General features: G+C 38.9%; 1 protein-coding gene across 1 annotated transcript in view; it reads right to left on the bottom strand.

The window, feature by feature from the left end:
* Positions 1–674: 674 nt before the first annotated feature.
* LOC126419793 (eukaryotic translation initiation factor 4H) overlaps positions 675–19,798 on the bottom strand; it is a 65,386-nt gene continuing 46,262 nt past the window's right edge. Inside the window, exon 7 of the mRNA XM_050086977.1 lies at positions 675–1,326. The gene's annotated coding sequence lies outside the window, so the exon portion shown is untranslated. The remainder of the gene's footprint in view (positions 1,327–19,798) is intronic.

Genomic DNA, 19,798 nt, shown 5'->3' with positions numbered 1-19,798 from the left:
TATCTCATACAAGACAATAAATTCCATTTGTTTCCATGAAACTTCAGGTTAGTGTTTTTGTGTGTGTCCTCTTCCTTTCTGACTTAAAACTGTTGATCTTATTAGTTTATGGAGCAAATTACAGGCAGGAGTTGCTGGAAGCCAGTTGGAGACAGTATAGTGACTGTAGCGTCCATTTTCAGATTTAATGGTCAGAGCTGATATCTTCTGAAAGTAGTTGGATTTGTACAACACATTTATTCATGGTAGAGGAGTACTGACAAACTGAACCCTCTCTCATGGGTCAAAGTGAGACTGGCAACCCTTATTTAGACTGATTTAACAGTGCAGCAATGCTGATGATTAATCCGTGTCCACCAATAAATGTTTCTGAGTAAATCTGTGGAGCAATATACCTTGTGAATTGTCTTGTTAACCACAGAACACAAAAAAGAGTACATTGATTCCAGCTGTAATTTCGACTGGGACAATGTGCGACACTACAGAAGCTCCAAGGATGAGACAGAAGGAAAATTTCAATGTTTGTTATCAGAAAAGTGTTCTTAAAAAAGAACACAATGTATACTGTAATAGAAATTATTAACAATATCATGTAACGATGTAATGAAATTGCAAGTAACATACGCATATTACTATATCATCATTTATCTTACTAAATAACAACAAATACGCAATTTAATATTTTAAATATAATTTTCTTTTATTGTAAAACACCCATTATGCATCCCTATTCTACTGAAGCAAAAGTAACCCATTTCATGTTCTGAATCCTGGACTTAAGTTAGTTCCACATTCACACTCAACGTGCAAACACGTAAATATTTTCAAAAGAATATTACATTTTTAAAATAAACTGTACTATTTACACAAAATTATGCACAGTTCTTTACACAGTCAGCATGGACATTTCCATAAAGTCTTCTCGCTGTTACCAGAAACATTATTTTCACTTACAAAAACATACCAAACAGTTGCGGTACAATAATATGAAGAACACGAGTAATTAAAATGTCACCCAATGTTAACAACTATCCTGTAAGTTCACTGCTGTGAAAGCTGATCATGCACTTTCTTCTGCAATGCAATATAAACTGCAACAATGTATGGTACTCAATGAACAAGTTAACTGATGATTTAACATCTTTCACAAATTTCTTCACTATTGTCCAGGGTTGCAAACTGGCATCATTTTTTTGTTTTTATGCTTTGCATCTCTGAAAGAGGCCCTTGTACTTCACTTTTTCATTATCAATGAGGCTCACCTTGTATTTCAGAGAAAAAAATGTCCTTTTTGCTGGATGCAAGGAGCATTCAATATATTCAAAACTGAAACAAAAATAGCACAAATACCAAGTCAGAAATATTTTGTTTATGAGCAATGTATTAAAACAAGCAGCTTCTGCAACATACAAAACTTATAATTTTCAATGAGCTACTTGCAAATGAAATCCTTAGAAAACATCATACTACTACATGAAATACAAAATGGAAAGATAACAGAAAATTTATAAATACTGACTTTAACATAATAAAAAAAGGGTTCATACGCCACAGAGAGTGGCTATATGAACCTGAAAAAAGGAGCTGCAAACAAACTGCATTACTTACGAACTGAGAAAACTACGGTCAATTCAGAAACTAAAAAGCTAACATGAATGGTCCACTGTATTCGCCTCTGCCTTTCTAATCTTTAATAATAATCAAAATTCTTGGATGGAGCAATATGTAAAATAAGCGAGAGGCAATTACTCACCCGAGAAAACACCATTCATACTAGCATCCCAGTAGTAACTTTTTTCTGACAACAGTACACACATTTGCAAACACAGACATGCAAACACATACTCCTGTGGCCATGATAAGACTAATTATTGACACTCGATTACTGAAAGCACTTGCCTGAGCTGATGGAGGTGAGGAGGGGGTATATAAGGACGCAAGGAGAGGGCAGTGAGATAAGAGACAGGTACTGGGACATATGACTTCCCACGTGCATGACAAGGCAAAAAAAGTACAGAGGATACAACAGGAGATGTAGAAAGAGGGAGAGAAATGAGAGTGGTAAAAAGGGGAAGGGGAAAGCAAGAAAAGTGAAGATGAAGAATGAGAAAGGGAGGGGAGAGAGAGAAGGGAGAGAAGTTGAAGAGATAGATAGATACGAGGGCTATTTGGAAAGTAAGGAATGATAGGTCACAAAATGGAAACCACAGTGAAAATCAAAACTGTTTTATTTGCAACAGTTAGCTGCAACTTCCAGCTACTTATCTCCATAGACGCCGATCCGACTTCGATGTTTCCGTAGTATTGTACCAACTTTCCAACATCCTTGTTATAGAAGGCCACCGCCAGGGCTTTCTGCCAGTTCTCTATGCTGGCCTACAGCTCGTTGTCTATGCCAAAATACTGTCTTCATAGCCAGCAGTTCATGTGAGATGAAACTCAGAGGGAGACAATTACGGGCTGTATTGTGGGTAATCAAACATTTCCAATTGAAAACGATGCAGGAGAAACTTCATTGCCCCTGCAGAATGCAGCTGAGAATTTTCTTGAAGAGGAAAATGCACAACAGTTATGTAATGTTGGCAGCATAGCTTCAGGCAAAATTTCTCACAAGGCCCTTGTACTTGGTGGGAGACACTATTGTTCTAGGTATCTTTATGTGCTCTCTGTGTGCTCAGAACTAAAAAGGACGATGTAATGCAATCGATGGGCACACTAGAGACACTGCCCACAACACCTGTGCAAAACGTCATCGGATTTCCACTATGGTTTCCATTTCGCGACCGATCATTCCTTACTTTCCAAATAACCCTCATAGATAGATAGATAGATAGATAGATAGAGAGAGAGAGAGAGAGAATGCCCACATGAGGGAGGGGAAGAGGAACAGCAGCGGGAGAAGACAGTGCATGATATGGATAGACACATAGTGGTATTAACAGAACAGAGAAGGGAAAGGCAAGGCGAGGCAGTGGGAACAAGTTAGCAGAGATGTTTAGGCCAAGAGGATTGTGAGAGTATAGCATGTGTTAGATAGACAATTTCCATATGCATAGTACAGAGAAACTCGTGCTGGAATGGAGTATCCAAATGCCGAGCTTAGTGAGGCAGCATGCTCAGCAGGTGGATGGTCAAGTTTGCAGTTTGCTACAATTTGGCAGTGACCATTTATGTGAATAGACAGTTATTTGTCATGCCCACATAGAATGCTGCTCAGTAATTGCAGCATAGCAGAGACATAACAGGTATGCTTTCACACATGGCCCTGCCTTTTATTGAGTACGAAATACCTGTGGCAGGAGGTGGTGGATGAGTGTATGGGACAGGTATTGCATCTGGGCCAGCTACAAGGGAATGACTTATGGGGTGCAGGATTGGAGTAGGGATGGAAAAGGATATTCTGCAGGTTGGGTCGGCGGCTGAACACTATGGAGGATGTGAGCAATATTTTGACTACGATATCCCTCATGTCAGGGCACGACACGAGGTTGTCAAACCCCTGGTGGAAGATACAGTTGAGCTTTTCAAAATCACAATAATACTGGGTGATCAGAGGAATATTTGATGGTGGCTGGTTAACAAGTTTACTGGAGCCAGAGGAGCAGACACAATGGGAGATTTAATTATGGATGATCTGGATAGGATATTGTCTGCCAGTAAAGGCTCTGGTATTGGTATCAGTACATTTTGACACCTCCTGTTTTCCACTGCACATTCGGAGTCTCCAGAAGACAGAAATGTAAGGAAGGCGTCCGTCCGATTATGACCCTTCTTCCCTTCCATCCAGTCACCCCGTATGATCTTTCATGAATTCATCACTTCAAACCTGGCCTCACCTTCCTTTCCTAAATCCCTCCCTGGTGAGTCCAACATCACTCCTGTGGAACACATTGTTATCTGTAAACTGAACAACAATCCAGACCTTCTCATTTTTCCTGCAGACAAAGGCTCCACCACAGTGGTCATGAATCATGGTGACTACGTGGCAGAGCTTCTGGCAACTTTCTGACGCCTTCGCATACAAACTTTATGACCATGATCCCATCACCACAGAAGTGCAACACGACCTCAAGCAGCTTTTGAAGGCCTTAGTTCAATCTCAAAACCTGACACCTGAATCTATCTCTCTCCCCACACCAGCAACCCCATGCACTCCTACCTTTAACCTACTCCCTAAACTCCACAAAACTCTTCCTACTGGTCATACCACTATGACTGTACACAATGCTCCATCCAGTACAGACCTCTACCTTTATTGAGCAACACCTCCACACCATTGTCCATAACCTCCCATCCTATATTCAAGACACTGCTCACTTCCTTCACTGCTTCTCCACAATTCCTGTCCCTCTACCACAAGACTCCTCATTGGTCACTGTGGATGTGACACCCTTATACACCAACATCCCCTGTGTCCATGGCCTTTCAGCTATGGAACACTACCTTTCCCAACATCCTCCTGATACCAAATCCCCATTCTTTCTTAATCCTCCTAGCCAACCCCAACCTGATCCACAATTATTTCACTTTTGACAGCCAAATCCACCGACAAATCTATGGTACTGTGTGGTAACGTCCCACTCCAACTTATTTCTGGGCCATCTGGAGGACTTCTTCCTATCCAGTCAATACCTAAAATCTCCTGTCTGTAGATTCACTGACGAAGTTTTCTTCTTCTCGTGTCATGGCAAGGACAACCTTTGCTCTTTCTTCCGTAACCTCAACACTTATTCCCTAATCCACACCGAGCGAGGTGGCGCAGTGGTTAGCACACTGGACTCGCATTCGGGAGGACGACGGTTCAATCCCGTCTCCGGCCAACCTGATTTAGGTTTTCCGTGATTTCCCTAAATCGCTTCAGGCAAATGCCGGGATGGTTCCTTTGAAAGGGCACGGCCGATTTCCTTCCCCATCCTTCCCTAACCCGAGCTTGCGCTCCGTCTCTAATGACCTCGTTGTCGACGGGACGTTAAACACTAATCTCCTCCTCCTCCTCCCTAATCCACTTCACTTGGTCCTTCACAACTCACTGAGCCACCTTCCTAGATGTCGATCTCCACCTCTCAGGTGGATCTGTAGATATGTCTGTCCATATTGTGTGCATCAACCACCGACAGTACACTCTGACAGTTGTCACACATTCCATGTCAAAAAGTGTCTTCTTTACAGCCCAGCTATCTGTGGATGCCACATCTGCAGTGGAAAGCAGGAGTTGTTGAAATATAGTGATAACTTTACCAAAGCCTTTACAGACAGACATTGTTTCCATCTCATCTATAAACAAGCCTCCTGTGTCAACCACTTCTTTGACACCAGTGAAACTGTTAACAAGCCACCGGCCAGCACTCACACTCCTCCGATCACCTAGTATCAACCTGGCCTTGAAAAGCTCAGCCACATTCTCCATGAGTGCTTTAACTAACTCACATCATACCCTGACATGAGGAATATCCTATCCAAAATCCTGTCTACATTCCCCAAAGTAGTATTCAACGACCCACCCAACCTACAGAATATCCTTGTCCATACCTACCCCAATCCTATCTCAAACTTGCACCCCATGGATTGTTCCCTTATTGCTGGGTCACTTGCAAGACCTGTCCCATGTACCCATTCACTAACACTTACCACAGTCCAGTCACAGGCATTTCCTATACAATAAAAGGCAGGGCCACGTGTGAAATCAGTGCCACATGTGAGAGCAGCACTATTATATATCAGCTATGCTGCAATTACTGTGTAGAATTCTATGTGGGCATGACAAGTAACAAACTGCCTACTCACATGAATGGCCACTGCCAAACTGTGGCAAACTGCTAACGTCACCATCCAGTTGCCAAACATGCTGCACTCCACAACACAAATGACTTCAACAGCTGCTTCACTAAGCACGGCATCTGGATATTCCTTTCCGGCACAAGTTACTCTGTACAATGCAGATGGGAATTCTCTCTCTAACACGTCCTATGCTCTTGCAGCCTCCCTGGCCTAAACATCTCTGCTAACCTGCTCCCACTATATCATTTTGCCTTTTCCCTTCTTTCTTTTGTCCATACCACTCCTCTGTCTGGATCATGCACTGCCTTCTCCCTGCCTCTTTCTCGCTGCCCTCTCCTTGCATCCTTCCCTACCCTCTTCCAACCTCCATCAGCTCAGGCAACTGCTTTCAGTATTCAAGTATCAATAATTAGTCTTGCCATGGCCGTGGGAATGTGTGTTTGGGTGTCTATGTGTGAACAATTGTTGGAAAAAGATCTACCACTTGAAAGCTACTGAGAATGATGTTTTCTGTTATGTGTTAAAATGTTCCACTGATTGATCTGCTATAGGTGAGTGTTTGCCTTCCCTTATTTTGCATATTTCTAATCTTTAACTACGTTACAACTCATGAAGGAAAAAATCATTGACAATAAGGCAGCAATTATGAGTAGTGCACCTCAGTTGAAGTAAATAGTAGAACAGCCTACATAGATAATCATGTTAAAAAGGTAACATTAGTTACGAATACCAAATGTTTCGAATTACGTCTATGGTATTTACAGGCGAATATTTACACAAATGGTTGTTAACGATTCTTTGCTGTTTTATTTTGTGTTTCTCTTGCAAGGCTGTCTCTAATTGGTACTCCATGCACCTAACCATACATGCCTAAACATAATCATTTATAAATATTAAATTTCTGACACTGTGTTCTGTTTTGAAGTTGCTGTTAACCCAAACTGTGTATATGGTATTGCAGTGCCTGTGTTATTCTGATGATGATGCACTGTGTCAACCACAGCTGTTATGAAACAAATCAGACAAATTCGCAATTGCGAATAATGACTACCATCAACCATAAACTGGAATGATGACAATGAAAATTTGTGCCGGACTGGGATTCGAACCCGGATTTCCCACTTATCGTGAGCAGTTGCCTTACCATTTGCCTATTCGTGCACAACTCACGGCCAGACCCAAACATCCATACGTCATCACCATGCGTCTATGATCTGAACTTGCACATCCATACAGATCAGACACAGTGCTTTTAAGTCAAATGCCCAGTATTGGCATATAAATAATTATTGGCAGATACCGGGCATGTGACTTTCAAGTGCAGTGTCTGATCTGTAGGGGAATACACATAATGGATGTGTGAGTACAGATTGTAGACACATAGCTGACGACATATGGAAGTTTGGGTCTGGCCATGAGTCGTGCACGGACAACCAAATGGTAAGGCGACCATTCGTGATAAGCGGGGAAACCGAGTTCGAGTCCCGGTCCAGCTCAAATTTTCATTGTCATCATTCCATTCTACAGCTGACGGTAATCATTATTTGCAATTGTGAATTTGTCTAATGCAAACTGTGTATTGTTTGTATTTTTTACTACAAGTTTGAAAATCCTTTTCAGCTAAAAGTTTTCTGTATTCATGACATTTGTACAACTGGTGTTGGACCATGATCTTTGACTTAAACAGATTGTAGTGTTAAACGAAGTCATTTGCAGAATTCTTTTTTAAGTTTCTTTGCATAACAGTGCACACTATGTGTTTTCACTTTAAAGTGATAAAACTTGCTTTTAAGTCAGCTTCACAAACAGATATATTAGAGTGTTCATTGCAGTGACAATTTTGGTTGCAGATTGGGACTGCCAAGAACAATTTACTGTTTGGGAAACATGCTATTCGAGAGGACGACGGTTCAATCCCGCATCCGGCCATCCTGATTTAGGTTTTCCGTGATTTCCCTAAATCGCTCCAGGCAAATGCCGGGATGGTTCCTTTCAAAGGGCACGGCCGACTTCCTTCCCCGTCCTTCCCTAATCCGATGAGACCGATGACCTCGCCGTCTGGTCTCCTTCCCCGGAACAACCAACCAACCAAACATGCTATTTCAGTTCTGAGGAGGTCCCATGATATAATATTCCAGAATTTCATTGTGTTGCGTCCACATACAGCATAGCATTGCTCAGAATATGTTTTAATAGTTTATGTCACTAACCACTCCATTCCATACACTGAATGGAATTTTGTTTGGAAACCTATTTTTGTATTGCCTTGAAACTTTTTGTAATTTTGGGGCTGCAAAAATGAACAGCAGTATGGTGTTACTTTCTTGACAATTAAAATGATTCACATCTATTGTTCCATCTCAGCTGCACATTTTAAAATTAGATTACATGTTTTGACCATTCTGGATCATCTTCAGATCTAAGTAGTTGCATCAGTAACCCGTGTTGTCTCCTCAGAACCACTTATAGGAGTACAATCCCACAACAAACAGTACTCTGATATGTGGTTCTGAGTAGACAAGATGGGTTGCTGACACAACTACTTATATCTGAAGATGATCCAGAGTGATCAAAACATGTAATCTAATTAAAAATGTGCAACTGAGACAGAACAATAGATGTTAATTACCTTAATATCTAACCAGTTGCTAAATCTCTCAGGATAATTATGGCAGTTACAGTTTCTTGTTAACATTTGATCAGTGAGAAAAATTGAGACAGAGGATGGGAAAATTGAAAAACTAGTGGCAGGAGGAGGGGGTTATAAAGTGTTAACAAATATCAAACACTACAACAAATTCAAAAAACCCATAGGGCCAGTGTGTGCTCGATACTGATGACTTGAATATGTTATTTGAAGAACACAGACAGTGTCAATAATACAGTAACTGCAGCATTACAGTGCACATTAATGATACACAGATACATGTGAGCTAAGCATGGTGTAATGGATAGGATAGTAGCTTCACAGGCAGAAGGTTGTGGTTAAAATCTTATCAAGTGCAAAAACAATTTTTTTTGTCTTTATTGAAATGGCTTCGATTATTAATTTTATTCAATTAGTAGGTTTAAATGTAATTTTTTTGGTTCTATCCCTTTTTCACATCATTTTAATCACCATCGAACTTTTTCATTTGTTTCACTTTGTTACTTCATTCTTTTTCCAATTGGAATTTTTGTGAATGTGAATTTAACTATATTTATTTATTATAATATTCAATTACCTGAAAATTTCAATCTATCAATTAAACAACAAAACATAAAATAATCTATTTATACTGACCGTGCAATGGTATGAAAAATATGTTTTGTTACCAGATGTGCAGTTTTTTTTTTGCATGGTATTCATCATATAAACATTTAAAACATAACCTAAATTCCTAATGCACTATGTACAAAATTATGCACATGAAGATGTAAATGAAAGATGGGTTAGTAAGTAAAACAAAATTCGAGTAAAGTGGGAAATAGATATAATGATCACAACAACCTGGACGAAAGAACAAAGGAAATTAAATCAAAATTAATGCATAAAATTAAAAACACATAAACAAAGATTTCAAATGGAAAAAAGAACGATAGGAAGTGAAGTGACAGCAAAGGAAGAAGTTGATATTATGATTAAAATGATGTGATAAAGAAATGGAAATAAAAATTACGGCACCTGGTGAGATTTGAATCCACAACCTCTAATATGTGAAGGTGTTACCCTATCCATCACACTAAGCGATCAGATTTTAACAAAACTTTTTAACATTACTGTCAAACAAAATTCCAGAAATTTTTTTTTTTGGTCAGTTACTCGCAAATGAGGGCCCACCACGGTGAATGGCCGCAGGGTGTGATACCTGGGATCTTAACTTTCACCACTGTATATTTTGTTTCAAAAAGTCTATCACACTGCTGGGGCCTTGTAAGCATGTAACAGCAATGTGCAAGTAGGCACCAGCATCTCTCCATGTCCTACAAAAATACAAAAACCTCTTCCTTCTTGACCTGACAAAGAAACTTGCACACACAATTATACTTCCAATTAGTGATTACAGCTATGTTATTCTGCAAGGTCTTTCTCAGGAAAACTCACGGCACCTGGAACTGGTTATAAATGTGTGATGTTCAACTCTTTGATCACATTTCACATTCATATATACAACTATCCTGGGTGTGTGCAAACCCACACACACACACACAGTGTTCCATATACTCTGTCTTCCTTACTGTCTTATCAACAAACACTCTCTCTCATATCTTTTTCCAGCCTTAATGCTCTTGTCTTGGCAGAAACACCCATTTCTTTCAGAGCAAAATCCTTTCTGTTCCACTCCATCATTCAATCACTTTCTCAAAATCCTCCTCAGTAGCAGGAAACTGACTCTGGAATAACATCCCACATTATATTACAGAACTGAATAACATCGCCAGCTTCAGAAGACAGTTAATGACCTATCTTTTAAAGCAACAATAATGATTAACACTGTCCCTGTATGCACTCATTATCCTTGTGCATCCTTCTTTCTAACCAGATCTTACTCATTTACCAAGATTCCTAATAGGTGCAGGCTCCTTAAGTTTCCCTTCCCCAGAACTCACTATAACCAGAAACATCTATCTTTTACACCAAAAACTTCTTTTTATATCTGCCACTATCATTATTGTTATTATTGTCATTGTCATTATCATTATCATCAACACCATCATCATTGTCATTTTCATTATCATTATTATTATTACTATTAGTGGCAGCAGCTGCAGTAGTACAAGTGCTGCCAGTGTTAAATATATTAGTTCAGAGTATTATTTACTCACATTGCTACTTTAGGTACTCAAATTATTTTAATACTATTTGTCGTATAAAAATTGTTATTTCTTACAGAACTATGATGTAAAAAAGGTACTGTATGAGTGAAACCCTGGTCCAGTGAAAGAGAGGGCCTGATGGGCTTAATCAGTTTAAATGAATATAAAAAATATATAGTTCAGATTAGCCGTCTGTTTTCATTCATTCTGACAAGGAATGAGAATTTGAAACACTGAACATAGTTGCTCCACATAGTTTTCTTTAAGAGCTACAGGAGGAGAAGGAGGAGGAGGAGGAGGAGGAAGAAGAGAATTAAACCAAATGGCATTGGCTCCACAATAAGACCTATATAGGAACCAAGTTCGAGATTTCAAGTATTGCAGCTAACACATACAACCCCAAAGCTCTGTGTTCTGAAAAGCTTTTTTATTCAGTGTTTAACCCCCCCCCCCCCCACAATACGTACATGGGGAACATCTACACATGTGGAAGGTCCACATGTGGAAGGTCCACATGTGAAAGGTCCATAGCATAGTCAAAATGTACAGGAGAGACGGCCAAATTATTTTTGTACTGTGTCCAGGACTGACTGAAATTATCTTGATAATGGCTTGTTGCAATGGCTTGGCATATGACAAGGAGCATAATGCAAGCTGTAAGGCTCATGAGATATTTACATGTTTTTATTGATACACCGCTACGTGATCAAAAATTGATAAATTACAAGAGAGTACAAATATAGACAAAGTTGCAAAATTTCCTGCAAGTGTGACCTTATTGACCCAACCTCATCATTACAAAAGTGAAGACAGGCAATTACTCATGGATTAATCACAGGTGGCACACAAAAACAGAAGATTAATAATCTCTGGTGTCTTTGCACCATCTATGCTCGATGTGGATAGGTGGTTGCCTATTCACATTTCTCTAATTTGTTTCTACTATGTACTTCTATTATCACAATATTTGTCTGGCCGTCATTTCCATTACAGTGAGCACAGCATGATCATTATTGGGTCACTGAAAATTGAGAAATGTTTCTGTTTAAACATGTGCATGGCTGTGTTGTTATACATCACCTATCAGAAAAACACCTGTTCAGCATCCATCACAAGATGTACACAATTTAAGCCATGACTGACTATTCCGAATTATGTTTAACAGGAAAATTTGTTTGCAAGTACTATTTCTAATTAACTTGTGTCTCTTGCTTCTCATTTCTTGCAGTCTATTGGGCACTACTTCATCTGCAGTTCTTAGATCCTTATGACACATGTTGATGCCATTTGCATCATTTTCTGTGCAATTTAGTGAACTATTGTTTCACACCAACTCGGCAGGCCTGTGTTGATTGTATCGCTACCCTGTTTGACAAAATATTGGGAAACATGTTAACAGTGCAAGTAAGCAATTGCTGTAGAAACATTTTTGAGATATTCTTATTCACAAGTGCTTAGCATGATCATAGTTGCTGTTATGCTGTGAGTAGCACAGTTAGTTTGACTGGGACAGTGAATATATCTGTTTCTCAATTCACTAGTGGTTCACCAATGTATTCATCACTGTACAGTGGAACTGAGAATGAGTTAATATCAAAAGATATTCAAATGTGGAACGATGTTGACTTCATGGAAACGATGCATATATATCGCTTACCATTCGCTACCACCCATTGCATCAATGTAAACTGCTACAGAAAAGTTGTAAGCTTATCTGGACAGTATCTGGTATGTGAAACAGTATGGTGATGGTGATGTTTTTCTCCCTTTGTCAGCTGAACAACTAGGTATATTTCTTGACACCGTGACACAGAAGAGTGCGGTACAAAACTATGAAATTAAGACGTAACTGCTCTAAAAAGAGATTCTATTCCAACTCCTGTTTATGGCATATACCATAAAAGGTTTTACAAAATTAAAAAGAAATTGTTTGAAACTAGTCACTACCAATAAATAAAGGATACTTCTCAATGTGACTTTCAAAGGAATTCCAGTCATTTATTTCAAAAAGAAATTTCTTTTCTGGCAACCCCAAGTCTGACCTAGAAAATCATCTATACCTAAAACTGAATAAAATTTGTTGGATTTACATTTCTGGAAGAAAAGTTCAGAAACTTTTATGTGCAAGATGAGATACATTACTTATACTTTGAACGAATGTCTACTTCTGTCCAAAGGACACTTTGGTTGGGTAAAATTCATGCCATTAACAAAGCCATGTTTCGTCGTAAAAGTAAATTAAAAAGTGGTTATGTCTGGTCCTTTAGACTCTGCACAGGAACAGAACAAAGCTGGACTGTAAATCTGAGAACTTTTCGGTATCTTATCAGGTGGTCAGACTAATGAAACCAGTGTTTGAAAATAGAGTATTTCTAGTATCTCCCCAGCCTGCAGATCTTCTATTCATAAAATCTACTGATACATTTGTACAAAAAGAATGGTAATTTCTGATGGATAATACATAAAATAAAAGAAAGGCAACCACTCATCTATAATTAACAGATATGGTGTGTAGAAACACACAACATAAATCTATTACATTAGCTTTTGCTCTTTCTCTAGTGGAAGTATACACAATCACCACACAGACACCCAAATGAACATACCTGTAGCCTGCTGCGGCCATGGGCGTGTGGCATTTGGCTGTATGTGGTTGTAAACATGAATGTGTGTTCTTTTACTAGAAAGAAAGCAAGAGCTCAAAAGCTAGTAAAATACTGTTTCTGTTGTGTGTCTCTAACAAGGGGAGGCCGCCAATTGTGAAATTCAGATTCAATTCATACTGCGCATGATAAAAGCTCATGGCCAGAGGTGTAATGTGGCAAAGCACCAAGATGCACTTCTCAGCCGTTGTCGAGAAAATCGACAGCTAAAATAAACCGTTGTGGTGAAATACTCTCAACGATTAATAATTATCGACAGCGTCGTGGCGCAGCGGTAAGCGCTCAGGTTCGTAATCCGAAGGTCGCCGGATCGAATCTCGCGCCGTGCAATTTTTTTTTTTTTTTTTTTTTTAGTATTTGTTTTTTGTTATTCAAATGTGTCTACACACACACACACACACACACACACACACACACACACACACACACACAGATATATATATATATATATATTTCCCGGCAATCAGTTGCAACAATTATGCATATAATAAGTTGTTGACAGTCGTTTGTCGTGGAAAAACTGGCGACTTCGAACATCATTATGTTTTCCGCAAACAAAGTTGTATTTCACAAATGTTATTAATTGTCTTCATAATGTTAACCACGTATAGTTAACGGAAGACGTAGAAATGATATTCCGAAACGAATACGTATAGCGTAAGTCAAACGTTCGAATTAGAATAGAGACCCCACGAACACAAATTTGCTGTGGCAGGTATGAAAAATAAGCTCCGTTACTCGCTCGTTACACTTGAAGGACAGATGTTGAATGGGCCGAAACGAGCCGCCGCATAAGAGCGTAGTTGCCTGCTAACTTCGAAAGAAGGTAGATGCGGTCCCTAGCGCAACTTACAACATCGTCGAAAATCAGTGTGGACGTGAGAGCTTTGGTACACCCTGTTAAACAAACGGAAAAATGGAGGCGGTACAATTGGAGAGCGATCCACCTTCACCAAAATGCATAAGAAATTCATTGATAGTTTATATATATTTGGATTACGAAAAACTAATAATAAAAAAAAAAAAATGTTGCATGGCGCGACATTCGATCCGGCGACCTTCCGATTACAAACCCGAGCGCTTACCGCTGCGCCACGACGCTGTATAAAATTATTAACCATAGAGGGCATTTCACCGCAACGGTTTATTTTAACTGTCGATTTTCTCGACAGCGGCTGAGAAGTGCATCTTGGTGCTTTGCCACATTACACCTCTGGCCATGAGCTTTTATTATGCACAGTATGAATCGAATCTGAATTTCACAATTGGCGGCCTCCCCTTGTAAGCACCACAACTCAATCAGCTGTGGTTAGTGATTGCCTTTCCTCTATTCGATGGATACATATGGTACTGTAAATTGACAAGAAAGAACATGTCACCTCATCTCAAAGATACAACATTCAAAATGGGAAAAATGACTGTACGCAGAATGGCAAAAAGGACATGGACGTCACATATTTATCAACCATCCACAACAACAAGATGAAAAAGACTGCACAGGAGGAAAACAATCAAGAAACATGCAGCAATTGCAGATTACAACAATATAATTGGAGATACAGATTAACCAGACTGATGAATGTCAATGTACCTAATACCAATAACAAAGGTAAACATATTTTAAAAAAAAATTGTTCGTTTGTCTGAACTAGCTTCTGGAATTCGTTTGTAAAATAAAAATCTTCTGGAGGAAGCAAGACCAGTACAGACTTTGTGATAAGCATGACCACAGAATCTGTGATGAAATACAAAGCAAGTGTTCTCTCTTCAACTTCTGGGCATCCCTCCCACATGTAGGGACTGCTTTGGCTATCAGTACAGCATTTCCCAGAAAACTTTCTGCAAACAAAGAAGAAATCCAACATGACAGGCTGTGCAATGTCTAACTCTATCAAAAAGGACTGAGAAGACAAATACCAGTTGTCATAGTTGTAGACTTAATAATCATTTAGTAGTTCTGTAGTAATTATTTATTTTCAAAAAACTGTCACCCTCTATTTTACCCCTTTAGTGTCTGAATTTCCAAAAATGCTGAAACATGTATTTTCTGATTGACAAACCAAATACTAGTTTTCATAGCTCCAGGTTCAAAATTTCCTTAATAGTGACATACTATCAAATATTCTTTCATCCCCTATTTAACACCTTAGGAGTGGAATTTCAGACAATCCCTTTTTAAATGATGCTTAAAGTATAAGATCCACACCCTCTCTAAAACTCAAGTTTCTATCCTTAGTGGTCTGAGCTGGGTGACGACGAGTCAATGAATCAGTCTGACTCTATTTACCCACTTAGGGGTTGAATTTCCAAAAATAGTAAAACACAAATTTTCTCATCCCCAACCAAAAAGCTAAACACCAATTTTCAAAAATACATTCACAATGAAATCTTTTCATAAAACATTTCGCCTCCTATTTCACACCTCTTAGGGGTTGAATTTCCATAAACAGTGACATGCGTGCATCTGATTTATTTCTAACTGAGAAGTCAAATTTAAATTTTCATAGATTTAGCATTAAAAATGTTTTCATAATAAAATATTTTCATAAAAAAATCTCATACCCTATTCCAACCACTTAGGGGTTCAACTTCTAAAAAATGGAAACATGTTTTTTATTTGTAACCAAGAAGTCAAATACAATGTTCATAGACATAGCTTTAAAAAAACACTTTAGTAGTTCTTTAATAACGATATATTTTCAAATAAAGCTTTCAGCCACTATTTTACCCACATGCTGAAACACATATTCCTTTATTTCTGACTGAGGAATCAAATACCAATTTTTGTAGGTCTAGCTTCAAAATTACCATAATGGCAACATTTGTCAAAAATAGCTTTCACCCCCTTAGGATCAGAATTTCAAAAAATTCCTTCCTAAACAATGCCTACAGTATAAGAACCACACATTTTCCAAGTTTCTAACCTTAGCAGTTTGGTGTGGGTGGTGATGAGCCAGTCAGCCAGTCTGTCAGTCAGGGCATTGCCATTAATACAGAGTGACAATTATCAAACTATATGAAAAGAAACGTAAACTAGTTACAAACTACGGCATGCACACACTTTATACAACATGTAAATGTAACATCAGATACTCGGATTTAGGTTATAACACGTTCATTACGAATGATGCGGCGCAGGCAAATAGCGAAATTCTGCATGCCTTGCTGAAGTGTGAAGTGTTGGAACACCGATGCTGTCAATGAAATGCTGAATGGCTGTTTTCAGCTCAGCAGTGGTTTTGGGGATATTGCTGAACACCTTGTCTTTAATAGAGCCCCACAAAAAGGAGTGGCATGTGTTCAGATCCAGAGAATAGGGCAGCCAATTGAGGCCCATGTCAGTGGCTCCTGGGTACTGCAGAGTCAGAATGTGGTCCCCAAAGTGCTCCTTCAGGACTTTAATGGGGTCGAGCTCCGTCTTGCATGAACCACATTTTGTCGAAATCAGGGTCACTTTGGATAATGGGGATGAAATCATCTTCATGTACCGTTCGGTAGTCAAAGTACCATCAAGGAATATCGCACTGATTATTCTGTGCACCACAGTCACCCATTGAGGGTAACGAGACTTCTTGATCGCGAAATGCAGATTCTCAGTCCCCCAAACGTGTCAAATTTTCTTACTGATGAATCCATCCAAATCAAAGTGCCATTCATCACTAAACCAAACCACACCAATTCTCATCATGTCTTGCAGCCAACAGTGCAGTTTGAATCTTAACATGAACCTTTCGTATGTTACGATGATTTTAGTTCATATAGTTAAACAACTGTCACCCTGTATATAAAGATAACAATAAACCAAAATTTGAAAGAAAAAGAAAAGAAAAGAAAAAAAAAAAAAGATTGATGTTTATCTGTAACACTATGAAGAGATCTGAATATTTTTGAACAGTTCTATCTTAGAAGTGGTCAGTTAAGGGATTAATGGTAGCTACATTTTGCTATGACATATGTATCAGTGTTCTGTCTCCCTGAGGTCTACAGAACCTGTCATAAAAGGGGTGGATTCTGCAAACTCTACTTGTCAGCGCACACATTCCATCTTGGGTGACATTTTCTTGAAATGACAAGCCATTTTCCAGCAGAGCACTGTGTATCTATCAAAGCCAGGATCATATTAAAATGTTTTGCATGGTGCAGTGATGTGTTCCAGTGTATATTCTGACTTTCAGATTCATTAGATATCCACACAGCACATGAGATCACTAGAAATTTGCAATGTTTTTAAAAAAGTATCTGCTGGCCACCTTCAAGTAACGATGCCAACTCTACGTGGAAGATCAGTGTTAACAGTAGTGAAACAAGTGTCCTTTGCTAATAAATGATTTTCAGCTTCAACAGCCAGGTAACAGCACACTACGAGTGAAAATCAGCTGCCAAATCTGCACAGTGCTGTTCCCTGCCCTCCCCTACTTTTCATGATGCATCATCCTTTGTAGTCAATTTGATTTCAGTATGATCAGCACAAACACGGCACGAAGTAATGACAATTATGGATGTGAAGAAGAATACCTTTATATACTAGAAAGAAGAAAAGAATACCGTTCCATGGGTGACAAAGTTTACTGGGAGCCCTTGCACACTTGTCTCTATCTTCACATAAGAAGCTGTCATCATCCATTTTGCCACAGATGATTTTGAGAACACTTGTGCCATTTCAGTTCTGAAAGATTTACAAGAGCAGCTCTTGTTTCCTACTTAAGATTCTCAGCAGAATGGACACTGTGGACCATGGATTCTGTAGGCACATTTTCTTGCTCCTGTGAATTATACAGAGCAGCCAGAAGCAACATTTAGTGTGAAAAAGACTGGTCATTTGCATGAGCCCAACTGGATTCTGCTGAGGACAATTTGCAGTCTCTGACAGCAACACTACTATATTACAGGAAATCTTTTTCTGATTAAACTTGCTGCAGGCATGCCAATTTTCATAACATGAGCAGGTGCAAGGCCTACTTTGTACACATGTAAAGACTGGCTGTTTTTATGTAAACATGTAAGAGCAAAATCAGCTACAATAAAATAAACTTACATAATATGAAGTGAAGCACTGTTGAATTAAACAATATTGAAATAACTTTCATTATATCACTCTGTTGCCATGGACAGCTGTAACCCCACAAAAATGTCTGCTTGTGTCTGTGTATGTGCGGATGGATATGTGTGTGTGTGCGCGCGCGCAAGTGTATACCTGTCCTTTTTTCCCCCTAAGGTAAGTCTTTCCGCTCCTGGGACTGGAATGACTCCTTACCCTCTCCCTTAAAACCCACATCCTTTCATCTTTCCCTCTTTCCTGATGAGGCAACAGTTTGTTGCGAAAGCTTGAATTTTGTGTGTATGTATGTGTCTGTCTGTGTTTCTATCGAGCTGCCAGCGCTTTCGTATGGTAAGTCACATCATCTTTGTTTTTACATATATATAATAGCTCTCCTGGAAGAAAGGCTACTGCAGGAGACCTTCGCTGAAGATTAGAAAATAGATGAAATACTGGCAGAACTAAAGCAGTTAATGCAGGTCATGCTGGGATAGTTCATTTGGTAGAGCACTTGCCTGCAAAAGGCAAAGGTCCCAGGTTTGCGTCCCGGTTTGCAGTCCAGCACACAGTTTTAACCTGCCAGAAAGATTCAAAAATGAATTTTTTGAACAATCTGGTAATTTATCATGAAACAGTAATCTTTTGAGAGGGGAGGTTACAGATGTATACACAAATAATACTACAGATATGGTCGAAGTCTGTCAATGAATAGTTGGAAACTAGTTATAGTGATGCCTTGTCAATGAGATATTTTTGTTAAGAAAGAAACAAGCAGCACTACTCTCTTTACTGGAATATTTTTAATCATATGCTTCCAGCAACTGAATATTGTTCCAAATGTGGCTCTACACTGGTACAGAGGACATGGGGTATCTCTTAACATAACACTAGACTTTGAGACATTTCCTGATCTGTTTTGGGTGCTCAGAAAATCATCATCACATCAGATGTGTCTGGGTGGTGTCCGATCTAAAGAGCATCATGTTGATACATCATATAATTATTGCAATTTTACTGAATATTCCCTTTCTGTGACCGCCTCCTCGAAATAATAAAGAGTTGATGAAAGATACAGCTACAGTACTTATGAACCACCCAGGAAAATTAAGTTTTGCTTCATTCATCACCTACCCTCGAAAAAACAGGGCAAAAGAACAAATCTGTTTTTGACTGCTGTTTGAATTATGTAACAGAGTAGATTCCTTAAGTCATTTAGTACATTTACTGCCCCCACATGTCATGACTCATGACAGACCAATTTAAAATCACTAACATGTCTATGGCACGAGTTTTTTAATATTAATTTCCCTAATTCTATTCTATTTCTTTCTTGATATGGAATACTGAACGATTACATGTCATTACCAATAGATTATTTCTCTCAAAGCTTTCCTTTCTTTTGCAGGACGAAGAAAGCTTTTGCTCCAAAAGTTAGAAAATTTCATTTCATTCATATGGATGTCTTCTTCATTAGATAGAGTTTTCCTATTTCTGACTCTAGATTCAAAATGAGTCTTCCGCA

This window comes from Schistocerca serialis, chromosome 9 (genome assembly GCF_023864345.2).
Source record: "Schistocerca serialis cubense isolate TAMUIC-IGC-003099 chromosome 9, iqSchSeri2.2, whole genome shotgun sequence".
Taxonomy (NCBI): Eukaryota; Metazoa; Arthropoda; class Insecta; order Orthoptera; family Acrididae; genus Schistocerca; species Schistocerca serialis.
This window is presented reverse-complemented; position numbering and strand designations above follow the sequence as displayed.